This window comes from Nuphar pumila, chromosome 16 (genome assembly GCF_984573655.1).
Source record: "Nuphar pumila chromosome 16, dmNupPumi1.hap1.1, whole genome shotgun sequence".
Taxonomy (NCBI): domain Eukaryota; kingdom Viridiplantae; phylum Streptophyta; class Magnoliopsida; order Nymphaeales; family Nymphaeaceae; genus Nuphar; species Nuphar pumila.
The window spans coordinates 79,153,405-79,171,398 of record NC_143264.1 but is presented as its reverse complement, the minus strand read 5'-3'; the positions used below and the strand labels follow the sequence as shown (position 1 = coordinate 79,171,398).

At 38.6% G+C, this 17,994-nt stretch overlaps 1 protein-coding gene across 9 annotated transcripts in view; it reads right to left on the bottom strand.

Annotated features, from left to right (window-relative positions):
- Window positions 1–2,265: 2,265 nt before the first annotated feature.
- Window positions 2,266–17,994, bottom strand: part of LOC149813756 (protein FAR1-RELATED SEQUENCE 5-like) — a 51,104-nt gene continuing 35,375 nt past the window's right edge. The window contains exons 4-8 of one of the 9 annotated variants that reach the window (XM_089990732.1): window positions 4,392–4,431; window positions 4,121–4,183; window positions 3,947–4,017; window positions 3,312–3,430; window positions 2,266–2,692 (exon numbers count right to left, since the gene is read on the bottom strand). The gene's annotated coding sequence lies outside the window, so the exon portion shown is untranslated. Of the gene's footprint in view, window positions 2,693–3,151; window positions 3,431–3,942; window positions 4,218–4,391; window positions 4,432–17,994 lie in introns of those variants that run through there. The other 8 variants (XM_089990728.1, XM_089990730.1, XM_089990731.1 and 5 more) reach the window with 8 other exon arrangements.

The following is a 17,994-nucleotide window of genomic DNA, read 5'->3' as shown; positions in this document are numbered from 1 at the left end:
TGTGTTTAAGTATGGCAGTTTATTTCCTTACTAACATGTTTATAATTTGCTTGAATATGTTGTGTGTGAATCATGACAACACCCTCAAATCATTTTATGAATCTTTTTATTAAATTTATTTTTCATGAACGTGAGCATGCGCATGAGTGCAGGTGTGAGTGGGCCGTCCCATTTTCGGATAAGATTGACTCAGCCATGTCACACGAATCTAGGCCTGAGCTACACCATGATCTGCAAAGGGAGAATAATTTTAGGGATGTAAACAGGTTGGATTCTGTTTGGGTATAAGCATTCTGAATCGCACATAATCGTGTATGACCTAATATGATTCAGGGTGTTCAGATGAAGAAAGCTATTGCCGAGCTATGACCAAATCTGGATCATATAGCTTTAATATCTAAAATTGGATATGTTCTTTACATGTAATTTTTTGGGGAAATTTTTAAATAACCCCCAAACTTTTCAGTCTAATTCATATGCACACCAAAAGTTTGTTAGTTTGCAATTTCCCACCAAAGGTTTCATTTTCGTTAGTCAAATGAAACCTAGTTTAGTTACCGTCAATAAATTCTGTTATTTATTTATTTAAATAGCCATCCTAGCCAAGTAGGGGTGGGCATCGGGCCGTGGCAGGCCTGGGCCCGTTTAGAGCTTGGCCCGCCGGGCTTTAAGTGTGGCCCGGCCCAGCCGCCTGGGCCCGTTTAGAGCTTGGCCGGCCGGGCTTTAAGTGTGGCCCGGCCCAGCCCATTTACTAATGGGCCGGGTTTTGGCCCTGTTCTTAATGGGTTCAGGTTTGAAGAGCAGCCCATGGCCCAGCCCAATGGGCCAATGTGAAGCGGGTTTGATCCGATTCAGGGTGACCCAAATCCATTTATAAATAGTAATAATTAACAAGTTCTCAACTTTTCATGCACCTAATTAATTATCTTTCTAGTTTTCATAAAATTAATGTAATTAATTAGGTAAATAGTAGTAGTTACCAAGTTATTATGCAATAGTTAATTTTTTTTATATTATAAAAAATTAATAAATAACTCAGGCCCAGCCCACGCATATAACAGGTCAGGTTTCAGCCCGGTATCTAACAAGCCCAGGCCTAAAACCTTGGCCCATCGGGGCACCCAGCCCATTTCCCACCCCTATACCCAAGTACCTTTCCCAAATGAGGGCTTAGTTTTTAGGTAGTTTTACTTGCAGTTGCCCACCCCTATACCCAAGTCTCTCTCTCTCATCTTGGTCAAATAAAATCCAAAACTTTTTATGACATATATGAGTTGGATTTGAATCCAAATCCAAACTCATTTTCAATAACAACAATGATAGTCAACAGGTCGACCCTTATCCACTCAATTAAACAATAACGGGTTCCGGTTCTCAAAGTTATCGAGGCTGAAAATAGATCCCATACCGCAATTTCATTTTTCCATTCTCAAACCCATCATTATCATTATCAAATGGATTAGAGCAGAGGCGGGTTGGGTAAGGCTAAATTTCATTTAACTGATATACATAAATTATTTCCTGATCACAACAAACATCAAGTCTCTATTAGCCTAGTGGTTGTACATTCAGCCTTTCAAAACAAAGAGTAGGGTTTGAGTCTCACTATTGTCATTTTTTAATGTAACTTATACACAAATATTAAAAACAAATGCTTTACACAGCCGTGATGAGAAAAGATTCTACATGCACATCCCCTGTTACAGGGGTAACATGGTAACTTTATAACATGATTCAGTATTAACCCAGTTCAACGACAATTTATGACTGCAAAATTGACTAAACAATAATAAAACTTTGGTGGAAAATTACACTCCCAAACTTTTGGTATGCACATGAATTAACCTCAGATTTGAAAAATTTCCCCTTTTTTCAGATGTTAGTGAGATTAGGGTTGGAGCTTAAAACTTTAAACTGAATATGTTTCATTGTAATGTTTGATTTATTGAATCTAATTATATGAATTAGGATTCGGTCAGGTACCAGCCCAAATCTGAACTGTTAACATCCCTACAGATGGGTATTGGCATCAATTCTACACATTTTATATCCTTCCACCGCAACTGTTGCCATATGCAGGATCAAATGGAATAACTGGATGATTAGGTTGCACTATCATAATGGCAGGATCTCAGGTTTGAATGACACAAGTTGGGGTTTGGGTTCTGTTCTGGGTCAGTGCATCATTACCGTGTTCAATTAAGAGAAGAATCCACCCCAACTGAGACAATGAACAGGTGGGTTTGAACAAAATCCAACACAACAGTACGCAAACAGCTCTGGATTTGCTTTGAATTACATTGGGCCTCACATACTCCATCAGAAAGAAAAAATACATTGGGCCTCACATACTCCATCAGAAAGAAACAATACATTGGGCCTCATATAGGGATGCAAATTGTTAGAATATGAAACGATTATACCCACATTGTCAGATCTAGAACAAGTTTGGCCACATCCTTGAGATTTGGGTAGAATCAGATAAACAAATGTGATAAGCTTGGGTCGACCGACATGTTTATAGAAGCTGAGCTCAGGTTTCATTTTGTAATGGTAATCACTAGAACCACCAACCCGTTTTCATTTTGTCTAACATGAGTCCAAACTTGATCGCAATGGTAAGCATACTAGAAGCTGAGCTCAGGTTTGTCGAGGCTATGTTAGATCAAACGCTCAATGGTCCAAACCGCACCTGTGCCATATTAAATCAAATATGAGATAGTAAAATAGCTTATTGATCTTTTTGTCATGCTTTGGTGTTCTAATTTTTTTCTCATACGTTCCCAAGTATTATGAATTAGGTCATGTCTGGCACGGGTACATGACATAAATCGCACTCAAATCCAATCCCAATCATATATACAAATAGTTTGGGTTCGAAATATAAATCTGATGAAACATTTTGTGCATTTGGGAAAATGGTAGCTGCCAAATCCACTCTTTAGTTCAAATAGTGTGAAGACAGTCTCACTTCATCTTTTAAACGAATAAACTCTCAACCCAGCTACCATTTTCCAAACACCCATCATCAAGCTAGTTTGACCATGGACCTACCAAATGCAATAACTCCTATCCCAGCTGCCAGTTTCCACACAGAGCCTAAAAGTCACAACCTAGCCACTTGAGTTCACTTGCCCAGATCAAGTTTTAATTTTTCTGAATGAACAAGTTTGAGCCTTAATCATTAGAAATTTTAAATAAAATTGTGTGATCGCTACAATTGTATAAAGGAGTGTTGTTTACTTGGTTGAAACTGAAAAAAGCATCATTTACTGGCAATCCCACAGTGATTTTTCAGGGATCAAGATTACCATCAGAAAAAAAGGATGAGGTGCAGTTCCAAGCATGCTTTGGCTGAAAGTTTCAAAAGCCTGCAAAGTGGGGAAGGCCCTTCAACAACTTGAAAATGTAGGTGCCCAATTTACCATGCCTGCAAAAGGCAACATCCATCAGCAAAACAAATATATTCACCATAAATAGGGATGGCAGTGGACCGGGGCAGGGGCAGGGGCAGGCACATGGGACAAGGTTTCCACCCCCGCCCCATCTCAAAATCCTACCCTCCATCCCCGTTTTATATCCTCCATCCCCAGTCCAAATGGGGCAAGGCGGGGATCGAGGATGGGGACGGGGACGGGGACGGGGGGAGCATAAGTCCATCCCCGCACGGATCTTGATTCATGTACTCCATCCCCGTTTCATGTCCTCCATCCCCTGTCCAAACGGGGCGGGGCTCCATTTCCCCCCGTCCGCTGCTATCCCTAACCATAAATGCTCGGTTGAGCCAGTGTTGGGAGCAGAGATGAGAAAGGTGATCGGCCATCCCCCAAGTCCACACTCCCAAACAGCAGCAGGTAGGGGATTCAGAAAACCCCCATATCCGTCTCAAATCCACCCCCCAAAACAGAGCCTAAATGGAAACAGAAACGAGTGGAAGTGAACCTACTAATAGCCCAATCTCTTCGATTACAAAAAGGATCCCAAGAATTTCCTCCTACAGCATCACGGTTGCAGCATCTGCTAGGTCAATGAACATACTCCGAGTAACGTGCGCACACACACAAAGATGAAACACGAAGCTGTTTGTTGCGAATGAAATTAGGAGAATAGAAGAAGATACCAATGAGTGTTTTATCAGAAAGGAGATCAAACGCACCTCACCATCTGACTGTAACTGCATAATCTGAAATATCAAATATAAATAAATTATTTCCTCCCTGCAACAATAACATGATAACATCATTCTACAGGAGTGTTGCTTTCGGAGTACATCTTGATTCAAAATAAAGCATACAAAAAATCAAGCTCAATCAGTGCATCTTGAAGACAACAGGTGCAAGTCGTAGCTTGAAGTACAAATTTACTATTATACATGATTTTATTTCACTTACCCCAACCACAACTTGTCCAAGCAATGATCAACAGTAAGCACTGCAAAGGTTGGAAAGGAATAATTATGATAGTTATAAAAAATTATGTGCTGTTTACTTAAGTCATTATCATAAGGAAACAAAGCGGATAAGCTACAATCAGTTACAGTCAATCATAGATATTCATGAGATGCCTTCAAACAAGCACCAAGGTGTGATAGAGAGTGGTACATGTTTGTGACAACATGAATCATAACCAAAGGTAGAAAAAGCACGAATACATTTGCCAGGTATAAAATAAATGATTTGCTTCAAATTTGTAGTTTAGTTGGACACATATTTGAACTATGAAAAACTAAACACCTCTGAGAAAGCATATGATGAAGATATGCAAACATGTCATTTGGACAAAGCTAAAAGGACATGGGGCACGTCCCTTTTGTGTAATTTTCCATTCGAAATAGTACATAGGCCTTGCCATAGAAGTAAATTGGAGCGTCCTCAAGACATAAATGCAAATCAATATTGGTGAACAACCTTTGAACAAATAGATACGTATTCAGATTGGTTAGTTGCATTTCTATTGTGTTCACAATAAGTTGGAAGAAATATCCTGGTCATGCAAAAGAACCGTAGAAGCTGTACTTTATCATTTCAGTTTTTTTTTAAAAGCAGCCCAAGCATCAGATATCTTTTAAATCATCTATGAAGCAGATCAGAAGTTCTACAAAACCGACAAAGTGGAAGGTGGTCTTCATAAAAAACTGATTTCTCTGCTTCCTTCGCACTAAGGTGGTTAGTGATGGTTGGCATGGGGAGTCAATTAATCACCAGACTGAAACTTGACTTACATTTCCACTGCATCGCTGAAGGAGGAGGTTTGGTTTTGTTACTGTCTGTAAGGTTCTTTGATCAGGCTCAGGTTCCATTCTATTCGCCCTACTCCTCTCCTTTGTGTAGTTGCTATATCAATACTTGGAAGCCCACCTACCTAGTAGGTCTTGTGCTACTGGTCGTTGATTTATCACAAACGTCAGACCAACTCGCTTGGATGGCTTTCCTTATAAGGGTAGAACTTGACTAACAGCCCAAACCAACTGGCTGTCTTCCCTCGATTCTGGTAGACATACCACAATGATGCAAACCTTTTGGCTGCAAGTGCCTCATCCAGAGAAAATTCCATTTTAAACCATCGGACAAGTGTAAGGTGAGAAAGGGGAAAAGGTAAACAGAAGGTTTTGATACCTTGGATCCTGTAGCGAGGATCACTTCCATAGGGCTGTTAATTGCCTTGGCTGCTATCCTGAGATAAGACCGAGCACCTATATGACTGATTGTAGACCGATTGCAAGGGACAGATTCCACCAGGGCCTCAGGGCTTAAGAGGCCCCTGGAGTAAAGGCTTGAATGAGGTCCTCAAAAGATTGATGCAAATAAACTGATCTTTTTTCTGTGAGCGTGTATGCCCTGGATTATTGACAAGAGCAGGACGAAACATATGCCCAGACAGTACTAATCTATGTCACGGGTGACAGGAGCAGACACCGACAGGTATGGTGAATATTTTAATAATATTTTAATATTTTTAATGGTCTACGGTTTTATTTCAATAAAATACATTTCCAATGTTAGAAATACCAAAAAAACAGTTTTTTATTGATTAAGAAATAAAATAAAAAAATTGTCCTCATGTCCTATTTTCCAAAAAAAGAAAGAACTTTTGAGTCGAATCCGCGCCACATGTCCTCATGCCTATGTGTCTTTATGACATAAGTACTAATGCAAGCTAGTGTCACCTGGGTACGGGTACAGATGCGACACGACAATTTTAAAAAATGTACGGGACACGGCTATATATATACAGGGAGAGAGAGAGAGGGAGGAAAGAGTTTGGGTCAGGATCAGAATCAGGTTTGACAACGAAACAGGGAGCAACACAATCCTCTCTCTCTCTCTCTCTCTCTCTCTCTCTCTCTCTCTCTCTCTCTCTCTCTCTCTCTATATATATATATATATATATATATATATATATATATATATATAAACTCAGTCTTGAGTTTGACTCATGTCTGACTTAGACCTGGATCAAAACAGATCCAAGTCTAGTCCAAATATGGGTTGCTTTGACCTAAGTTTGAATCAGTCCTGGGTCTAAACAGATTCAGGTCATTTATACTGTCAGATTTCACAAGGATCTGTCACACGTGAAAAGAGAGATAAAAGAGAAAGGAGGAGTTGCGGCTGTCATGATTTCCAATGCTGAAATCGTGACCTAAAACATGTATATATATATATATATATATATATATCTTTTGTTTACAGTATGGGTCGGGTCTGATATATTATCCAGACCCGAAATACAAAATAACAAATATAAGTAAAAGAATACATAGACAAATAGACTTTTTCACCCCCTCAAGTTGATCATGGTTTTGAACCATGAACAACTTGCCTTTAAGTGTCCAAAAACGATCTTTGGTCAAGCCTTTTGTGAATATGTTTGTAACTTGTCTTTCAGTGTTAACAAATTCGGGCTCGATCTCCTTTTCTTCAACCTTTTGTCTCAAAAAATGTTTATTTATCTCAATGTGCATGGCACGACTGTAATGAACCGAATAAAATGACATGTTGAGATCACTTTGATTGTCGCACAGCAAGACAGACCGAGATATCACTTCAACCACTTCAGTTAGCAAATGCCTGACCCATGTGACTTCAGCAGTAGCGGCAGCCATGGATCTGTATTCAGCCTCAGTACTTGATCTAGCAATGGCCTTTTGTTTTCTACTGCTCCAGGATACTAAGTTTCTTTCAATGAAGATACAATATCCTGATGTAGACCTTCATCCATCTGGATCCTCTGCCCAGTCTGCATCACAATATACAGTAATCTCGCGATGTGCTTGCCAGATGGTTTTGGAGAATATATCAATCCATCCACAATTGTTCCTTTCAGATATCTGAGTATTCTTTTATCAGTGTCCATATGCCCAGTACGCGATTCATGCATAAATTGACTGAATAAACAATATCAGGTCGAGTGAATGTGAGATACTGTAACATCCCTATTAGGCTGCGGTACCTGGTGGGATCCTCACACAAGTCTCCATCATGAGGATTCATTTTTTGGTGAAGAATACTTTGAGTGCCTACAAGTCTTCATTCCTTCATGCATGCTTTGGTTAGAACGTCCATCGTATACTTGTGTTGGGTGGGAGTCAACCCATCAACTCGACTATCAACTTAAACTCCAAAAAAATAACGCAGGGCAAAAAGGTTTTTCATTTTAAATCTCTGACTCAGTAGTTTCTTTACTTCTTTGATATAATCCTCAGAGTTTCCTATGATGACAATATCATCATCATAAATTAGCAATAAGGTGATCATATTTTGCCCTCTAAAGATGAATGAGTGACCCAGTAGGGAGTGAGCAAAGTCATGCTTCTGAATCTCAAGAGAGAAGCTATCAAACCAAGAGTGAGATGCTTGCTTTAGGCCATAGATAGCCCTTTTTAGTCTGCATACATTTGTCTTACAATCTTCCTCATAGTATCCATGTGGTTGTTCCATGTAAACTTCCTCCTTCAAATCTCCATGCAAAAATGCATTCTTAACATCAAGCTAACTCGATGTCCATCTATGTCTAAGGAAAAAATGATTTGAATTGTTCTCATTCTCACCACTGGACTAAAAGTCTCATCATAGTCTTGTCCTGCCTATTGTGTGAAACCCTTAGCCACGAGTCTTGCCTTGTATCGTTCAATGGTCCCATCTGGTTTATATTTTATTTTGTAGACCCATTTGCATCCTACCACATTTCTGTCAGGCGGTCTGTGAACAATTTCCCAAGTTCCACATTCATGCAAGGCATGCATCTTATCATTCATGGCTTCTACCCATTTCTTAAAAGTGACTGCCTGGAAGTACATAATAGGTTTATCTTCCTTGTTGAGAGCAGTCAAAAAGAGTTGAAAATCTATGCAGAAATTGTTGTAGCTGACCCACCTATCAATAGGATGCCGCATGCAATTGGATCTCCTGACGTCAAGGGTGTGTAAGGAGGTAGGTGCAGCCTCTTGAGCCCGATTTAGGAGTCCTAAAGCAGTCGTTCTCTGTCTAGTGTAGGAAATGCCCTTATACCTTCCTGATTCCAACGGTGGTGTTGCTTCACAATTTTGTGATTCCGATGTACCAACGATCTTGGGACTCTCTTCTTCGTGTTGCACATAGTCTAAATGACATTCTCCATTCGAACTATCAAAGAGCTCTGAATTCAGCCAAGGGTAATAAACTTCAACTGAAGTAGAGGACATGTCACCTGTGCCAATTTTATGATCGAAGTTCAGCTCGTCAAAAACAACATTTCTCGAGATTTTGATGTGTCTGCTAATGGGATCATAACATCTCTATCCTTTGTAGTCATCCGCATATCCCACAAATCTACACTTTTGAGCCTTATCCTGAAACTTGTTTCTCAAGGACTGATCAATATGCACATAACAAACACATCCAAAAACACGTAAGTCATGATAATCATGATGAATTCCAAAAAAACAATGATAAGGAGACTTGTTTTCTAAAACAACCATGGGCAGTCTATTTATCACATATACAGCAGAATGAAAGGCTTTTGTCCACAGATTAATGGGAAGATTACTGTCATGAATAGAGTTACCGGAAACGCCTATAGAATAGGGGAAGCGCGCTTCCCCGGGACGCGTTTCGGAAGCGCGAAACGCAGCGCTTCCGAAACGCGAGGGGAAGCGCAGGTTCAATTGAGGAAGCGTGTCCCCCTTTAAAGGGAAGCGCGTCCCCCTTTAAAGGGAAGCGCGTACCTCTTTAAAGGGGTACGCGTACGCGTACCCCTTTAAAGGGGGACGCGTACCCCTTTAAAGGGGGACGTGTACCCCTTTAAAGGGGGACGCTATTATGGAAAGGTCGAGTTTGCCCTTAAATTTTTTTTTTACACATGAATATATTTTTTACCGAGGTTAAAATGGGTATTTTATAAAACCCGTGAAAAAATAAAATCAAAAGGGGCTTAGGGTTTTGTTTTTTCACGCTCTCTCTCTCTCTCTCTCTCTCTCTCTCTCTCTCTCTCTCTCTCTCTCTCTCTCTCTCTCTCTCTCTCGAGTTTTCGGCGAGCTCCGAGTTCCGGCGACCTCAAAAAATTCCGGTGGCCTCCACCGACTTCCGAAGATGAAGATGTTCACCTTCAGGTACGCTATCCCCCTCTCTCACGCTCTGTCACTCTCTCTATCTCTCTGTCGTGCGAGCTCCCCTCCAGTCAGCAACACCAGTGGGATCCAATAGGGTAGTTTTGGGGAAAGTGATCAAGGGTTTTTTCTTTCTCGGTGTAGATCTATCGCAGGGTTTTTTTTTTCAGGGTGTATATCAAGGGTTTTTTTGTTCCTGTAGATCAAGGGTTTGTTTGTAGTTTTTTTAGTTTCTGATTCATTATCGCAGCCGTTTTTTTTATTCATTCTGCATGAAGCAGTGGGTTGTTTTTTATTGTCTCCATGATACTAGTCTATTGATAGCGTAAGCAATGTAATATTAACTTCTTATCTAAACAGATGGTATGCATTCGTCATAAAACTTTTCTGATATAGCTGGATTGTTAATTTGCATTGGCCATTATGTGTTGTAGCTTCTTATTTAACTCTTCAGTTGTTTATGATATGATGGTGATAGTGTATGTGGAAGTTCATTTTATACTTCATCAGTTGGCAAAGAAAATCAGTGCACCGGATGGGGTGGAAGTATCATTAGAGATAACATGATATTGTTCATGGTTTTAATGATCTTAACTATTCTACACTGATGAATAATTTTTTTGCTAATTGGTGTATAACGGGTATAATATGCAATATTATTGTTTTATTGGAGAGCATTTGAGTGTGCTGTTCCCACATTTTAAAAGCTATTTCTTCAATCCGATGTACAGTGAGAGGCTGAGAGCTGCTGGAGGATGTGAGCTGGTACAAATAGTAAATGAACATTATCATGAAGAAGATAACCGTAATGATTTAGAACCTCAGTTCTAAGTCTATTGTCTCAGAGATCAATGTTTGCCAAGGCTGGTAGCACTTTAATGTTCTCCATTTGTGCAAAATTAAGTTGATGGGTACTTGGAGAATTTCCCAATGAGTCGGGTATTGAACTTTAGTGGAGTCCTGAAAGAAAACTGGATTTATATGTTCTTGATCTGATTTAGCAGTTCAATCAAACTATTCTCTCTCTCTATATTCTCAGTTATTTATGTTGCTTGTTTCTTATTAGAACTTGAAGTGCCTGTTTGAGTATTTAGTTCAGTGATAGTCAGATTGCACGTAATTCCCCCCCCTTTTTTAGCTTAGTCTTTTGTTTACATCCCATGCTTTGTGTTCTTCACTCTCCATTATTTATTGTTAATAATAGCTTTTTTTAAGTGTTTTAGGTTGATTCTGATACTTTTATGATGCAGATATATTTGCATGTTCTTTGCTTCATTAATGACCATCTCAAGCTATGATCACGATAATTCTGATGACGATGACGATTCTTTGTACAATTTGGAGCATGAATCATCTAGTGGTGTTGGGAAGGGCAAGAAGAGGTCTTCTACTTGTCCATATCAGTTTGAGGACCGAAACGAAAATTGTTTTGATGAGGAAGATGAAGAAGAATATGACTTGGATGACTACTATTCTGAAGATGACCAAGATGATGAACCACCTAGCATGCATAAAACAACAGTGCTATGGCGCCATGTATTGAAACAAAAGAAGAGTGGGCAAGGAAAGCAAGGTGGAACCCAAGTTTTTATGTGCAGGCACTGCAAAAATATTTATCATGGGTCATATACTCGAGTTTTTGCACATCTCATGGGATCTACAAAGGGACAAAGTGTTGGGATTGCCTTTTGCCCTGAAGTTGCAAAAAATGCAGAATTGGCAAAAAAAATTAAGAGGCAAGTTCGTCGAGTGGAGGTTTCATCAAGTGCATTTAAGTTGAGGAGATCAAGAATTGATACTCCGAAGAAGCCTATTAGTATGACTACATCATCTAGTGGAAGCCGAAAAACAGTGGATATTCGTGATACCTTTAAAAAGGTAGAAAGAGATGATGTAGATCACAAAATTATCAGATTTTTGTGTGTAAATGGCATACCTTTCAATGTGCTTCGATCACCATATTGGGAAGAGATGATATCTGCAGTTAATAAAGTGCCCGGATATAAACCCCCATCATATGAAAAAGCGCGAACAACGTTGCTTGACAGTGAGAAAGAGTGTGTTCACAGGGAGTTAAATGAATTTCGAGAAAAGTTTGAGGAGTTTGGAGTTTCCATTGTCTCAGACGGTTGAACAAATATCAAGAACAAACACTTGATAAATATACTTGCCTCAAACTGTTTTGGCTCGATGTTCTTATATGCAAGCGATTTTTCTAATGTGCAACAGTCAGCTGCAAACATTGCCGAGTTTTTGAAGACGGGATTTAAACTTGTGGGGCCTTCTAATGTAGTGCAAGTGATTACAGACAATGCAGCAAATTGCAAGTTAGCAGGTGAAGAATTAAAACAAACGTACAAGTATATTTTTTGGTCACCTTGTGTTGTGCACACACTTAATTTGATCTTCAAGGATTTGGCACATGAGTTTCATTGGTTGGGAGAAACATATTTGCAGAGTAAAGAAATTGTGAAGTATATCACAAATCATTCAAAAGCACTAGCAATCTTTAGAAGCAATGAAAAATTAGAATTAATAAATATTGCAAAAACAAGGTTTGTTTCACATTATACTACTTTGAAACGCTTGCTTGATGTGAGGGAGAGCTTAAGGCTCACAGTAATTTCAGATAGATGGAGTGATTGGAAGCAATCATGCACGGATGAAATTATGAAAAAAAGAGCTGTTACAACAGAAACAACTGTTCTTGATGAAGAATATTGGGATTTTGTACGTTTAGCATTATTGATTACAAAACCCATCTATAAGATGATTAAATTTTGTGATCAGGAAGGCCCTATAATTGATGAAGTGTATGAAGGCATGGACAACATGTTGGGGGAAATCAAAGACAATCTAAAAGGACAACCAGATTTATATGAAAAGATTCATAAGATTGTCTCAAATAGATGGGACAGAATGAATGTGTCTCTCCATAGTCTAGCTCACATGCTTACTCCAAAATATTACGAGTCGGAGTATCTCAAAATCCCAGCAGCAGGAGGGGTCAAACGAGTTTCTCCTGGTAAAAATTTTATTCTATCTATTTAATAAAGTTTAAAGTTAAATGATTTAATTATTTTATTATTTCATTTGCATTTCTCTTGTTATAGTTACTAAACATTTTTTTTGCAGAAAAGGATAATGATATCTTAGACGGTGCAATGCTTGCGCTTGAAGTCATATCTTCTGGAAATAAAGAGTTATCTACACTTTATAGGTCACAACTTGTGGCTTTTGCATCAAGAAGTGGAAGATTTAGCCGAAATGCAACACGAATAGATGCACTGAATCCTACAATGTCAGTGCTTAATTGGTGGCGTTTTTATGGTGGTGATACACCGGAGTTGAGAGCATTAGCCATTAAGGTTTTATCTCAACCTATTAGCACATCTTCTGCAGAAAGAGTGTGGAGCACCTATAGTTACATTCACAATGTTAAAAGAAATAGGCTCAATGAAGATCGTGCTGATACCTTAGTGTATATTCATTCCAATCTTCGATTGATTGACAGGTATAATTAAATTGTGTTGTACTTTTGTTTTGGTATTTTTTTTCTCTTTTTTTATCATTGATTGTTTATTAGCATTCATATTTTATATTCTTGTTATAAAAGGTGCAACAATCGCTATAAAGAATGGCCTAGTCGAAAATGGGATATCAATCCAGAACTTCCTATTGTAGAAGAAAATACGTTGAGATTAGAGGATATGCGATGGAGAGATTTGGATGATAGTGCACAACAATCAAGCACTATTTCCAAATCCAAACATAAAGATGCACAACCAAGAGCTCCATTACCTCCAATAATTATACGTACAAATGAAGTTCAAGAGGATATAAATCAATCCATCAGAGCTAGTAGAACTGCAGATATACAAGAGCGACCATCAGTTCCTCATGGTCGGATTGATCGTTTCTTTAGCCGGAGACCTAGGCAAGGTATGTTGATATTGTGTTTTTTATATTTTAAATTATGGTTTTTGAACATTTTAACTTTTTAACGTATTCATTATAGGAAATGAAGGAAGGAGCAGAAGACATGGTCGTGGAGGACAAGATGCGCGTGATGATGCAGAAAGTTCGCGATCTATTGTTGACTTGAAGGGGAAGAGAAAGATGACAGATTAATGAACTCTTGAATTATTAATTGTTTTTTTTTATGATGTAGTTGGAGTTGCCCAACTTAAAAACTTTTATGTTACTTTTTTGTCATGGTCTTATAATATTTTTTTGGTATACTTTTATTTTGAATCTTGCATGATGAAGTGAAGTAGTGGATTATGTTAATTTTAAGGTTAGACTTAGAGTTTAGAACATTGTAGCTTATAATTTACAATTTAGAAATTTATAGCTTCTTAGGTCGCTTCCGGTTCGCTTCCTATGTCGCTTCTGATACGCTTCCTATGTCGCTTCCGAGACGCTTTCCGGTTCGCTCCTAAGTGGTCCCACGCTTCCCGCTTCCTAAATTTTTGAAAGTGCCTCGCTTCCCGCTTCCGCTTCCGCTTCCCGTATCGCTTCCCGCTCCCGCTTCCTCGACTGGCAACTCTGGTCATGAAGCATACATATCGCACTTTCAACAATATGCCTATGTTTGCGCTAAGCAATCCCATTCTGTTGTGGTGTGTGTGGGCAGGACACTGTTCTTCCTATCCCATTATTTTGAAGAAAAGAAATGAAGTCACTGAATGTGAACTCCCCTCCTCCATCACATTGGAAAAATTGAATGGACTCGGAGAATTGATTTTTTACTAAGGACAGGAAGTTCTGAAACAAAAAGAAAGCTTCAGACTTATTTTTCATAAAGTATATCCAAGTGTATCGAGAGTAGTTGTCAACAAAAATTAGATAGTAATTGCTTCCAGATCCAGAGATGACTAGAGCAGGCCCCAATACATCATAACATATTATCTCAAAAGGCTTTGAAGCTCTCTTATTAATGGAACGAAAAGGTAATACATGAGTCTTGCATAAAAGACAACTGAAACACTTTCGACTTCTCTCTTTCACATTGAGACTTTCTTTTGGAATGATTATTATAAACAAGTTTATCAATAAAATGATCCCACAATGTCGTAAATGACTGTCATAGAAAAGGCTTATTACATTCAGAAATACTAAGAACATTTTCAGAAAGTCATAACTCTAATGGAGACTTCAAATCCGAGTGAGCAAGACAGGCCGAATGACATGGATCTTCTTGAAAGACATACATATTGCCTTGTCTCTTTCCTTCAGCGAAAGTTTCCCTCGTGCGAAAGTCCTTGACCTGCACAGAGAAGGGAGTAAATTCGACTGAAGCCTGATTATCATTAACAAGTTTAGAAACAGAGATGATATTTTTCTTGATATTGGGAGCATGAAGGACATTGGAGAGTTCAAGAATAGAATGTGACATGGGGATGATAGACTTTCCAATGTGAGTAACAGGGTGGTAAGATCCATCTCCACCGACAATTTTACTTCTTCCAAAATAGGAAATAGGTTTGAAAAGTTTACCTGCCTCACCGGTCACGTGAGTTGTTGCCCCAGAGTCAACGAACCAAGTTCCTTGTTCATTCTACTTTAGATTCAATCCCGACAAGGCAGATATTAACAACTCTTTAATCTCTCCACTGTCTTTGGTGTTGCTAAACTTCCTTTTGGATGTTGTCTGATGGGACTTTCCTTTATTTTCAGGATTATGCCAGCAATTCGCCTTGATATGCCCCTTTTTGTTGCAAAAGAAGCATGTGGGAATGGGTCTTGATCCCTGAGTAACGGTGGGAGTGAGAAGTAATTCACGTCCCCCGTGTCCATTTTGCCCTTGTCCTCCTCACCCTTGTCCTCGACCATAAGTCATTCCTGTGGCAAAGACCTCTTGGGTATTCGTATGAGTGTGATTATCCTCAGAAAAGCCTTCTAGAGTCATTTCATACTGAATTAATTTAGCCCGAAGCTCATCAAAGGTAGGAAGAGCAGACAAACATAATAATAAAGTAACAATCATGTTATATTCTGATCCCAATCCACTCAAGGTTTGTTGCACCATATCATTGTCGCTCAATGCACATCCTATAACCGCAAGTTGATCCGTGATAATTTTCATCTTGTTTAGATACTTCATGATAGTCATGGAGTCTTTTTTCAGTAGCTGAAATTCTCTCTTAAGAAAAACCAATATTGCATGAGAAACTTGTGAATATGTTTGAACCAGTCTCTACCCAAGTTGCATGGTTGTGCAATTGTCAGGAATTGCAATACGTACCTCTTGAGAGAGTGTAGAGGTAATGTACGCAACCACTGACTGATCTTTTTTTTCCCAATTGAGATATTCTGCATTTTTGACATACACAATTGAGATTGCCCCTTTATCATCCTTCTCTTCTTGCGCAACAAATTCCAGTGGAGTTGAAACGGTTTCATCTAGATGACCTAAGAGACCTTGACTCCTTATAAAAGGAATCATTTATCTTTTCCAAATCAAGAAGTTTGAGGTAGTCAATTTTTCAGAAACAAGCTGATTGAGAAAACTCGAAGAAAGACCAGATTGGGAAGAATTGAAGGAGTCCATAGCTTAAAAGTTAAGGTATTCACGAGATGCACAGTCCACTGCTTGAGAAACTTTGTGGTTGTCCCTTCTTACCTTTGTCCTTTTATTTGCTGTGATAAATGCAGAAAAGAGAGCAGAACAGCTCACCCTGAACAGACTTTAATAAATCGCAGATGGGAACTATGTTGGTTCAAGAACTAAATCGCAGATGGGAACTATGTTGGTTCAAGAACAAAGGGTTTCTTGAATATAAAATTTGACAACAGGTGTATTTCATGCACAACGATTTGCAGGTTGTAAGTACCCCAAATTTTTCAAAATCTTAAAAATTTCCCTTTTTGCCCCTAGCACCCACCTTCTGAGCAATTGGGTCAATTTCTAATCATTTCTCGGATTCACTTTCTGGTTGAAGGTTCGAAGTCCAATCTCATTTTCTATATTTGACCTAATCTCGGATCCAGATTAGATATCCAAATCCAATTCTAAGCCCAATTCTCATGTTTTCAATTCAAAATCTAAAAATCCAAAAATTAATTCTCTGTATTGATTCAGATATTTTATTCGGATACAATCTCTATTTGGATCCATTCCTTTCATTTTCTCAGTTCGAGATCTAAACTCAATTTTTACTCAAAAGCTCAGATCCATATTTGTTTTTAAAATCCAAATTTAAAAATTTGTTCTTTTATTTCAAAATCTCTCTTTTGCAATTCAATATTTTGTAAAATCTTTCAAAATTCCATCTGGATCTTATTTCTTAAAGCATTTGCATTTTATATTTCTTTTTCTAAAAAGAAAAGAAAAAAAAAACTAAAATAAAAGCAAAATGAAATGACTTTAGAAAGAGGTTTTAAGAAAATCTTTTGCAACAAAACACCTTTTTAAAATTTTTGAAAACTTAAAAAAGGCATTTTCGAAATTTTCTAAAACCACCCTCTCCTTTATAAGGAGAAGGAGAGGGAAGGCACGAATGGAAAGGGGCGATCATTTTGGAGAAAGAGGGGAAAATCGGATTCTCCCTTTTTTCCTCTTCTTCCCTTCCCCTTTCCCTCCTCTTCCTCTAATTTTTCCCTCTCTTTTCCTTCTTCTTTCCCTCTCATTCTCCCTCCTTCTCCTTCACCTTCTTCTCTTCCTGGGATTCCCTTCCTCACCGGTGGAGAAGATCAATCCGAGAGGTAGATCTGATCATCTCGATCAGAATTGAAGCAATCGGAGTCCAGATCAGGTGAAACGGCTGTTGATCGGCCGATTGTGTTGTTGCTGCCGGCAATAGGAGCCATCTGCATACTTCAAAGGTGAAGATTCGGCTGGAGTTTCCCTATTGAACCTACGGTAAAGAAATTCGATCGATTTATTTTCTCAATCAATTCCACCGGATCTCCAACTAACCGGTAAGTTTTCCCATTCTTTTTTCATTTGTTCCTCTTCTCCTCTTCATTCTGTAGTGTAGGATAGTTGCATTATTTTAAAAAGAAAAATGAAAAAAAGAATTGGATTGAGTTTCGATCATTTAGCAATTTTTGTTTGCTGCAAAGTCTTAGATCTGGTGTTTTGTTTGTTAATCGTAATTTGTTCGTTTGTTTTTCATCTATCATGTTTTCATTAGCCGAGTTTGCATCATAGTCATCTTCTTTGCATCATAGATTATATTTAGTTAGTTTTGAACCAACTTCTACGTCGTCCAGCATCGGATCTGAGCAAATCTGAGCAATTCCATAAGCTCAGCATCTGCCATTAATACCTGCATCGGTAGAACATCTGCAAACATTTAAGCATTAGTAGTGAATCGTATCTCAGCCGATGCATCCTCATCGTGATTCTTGAATTGCTTCTTTGCATCATCTGTTATTTTGCATTAGCATTTCTTCATGCTTCA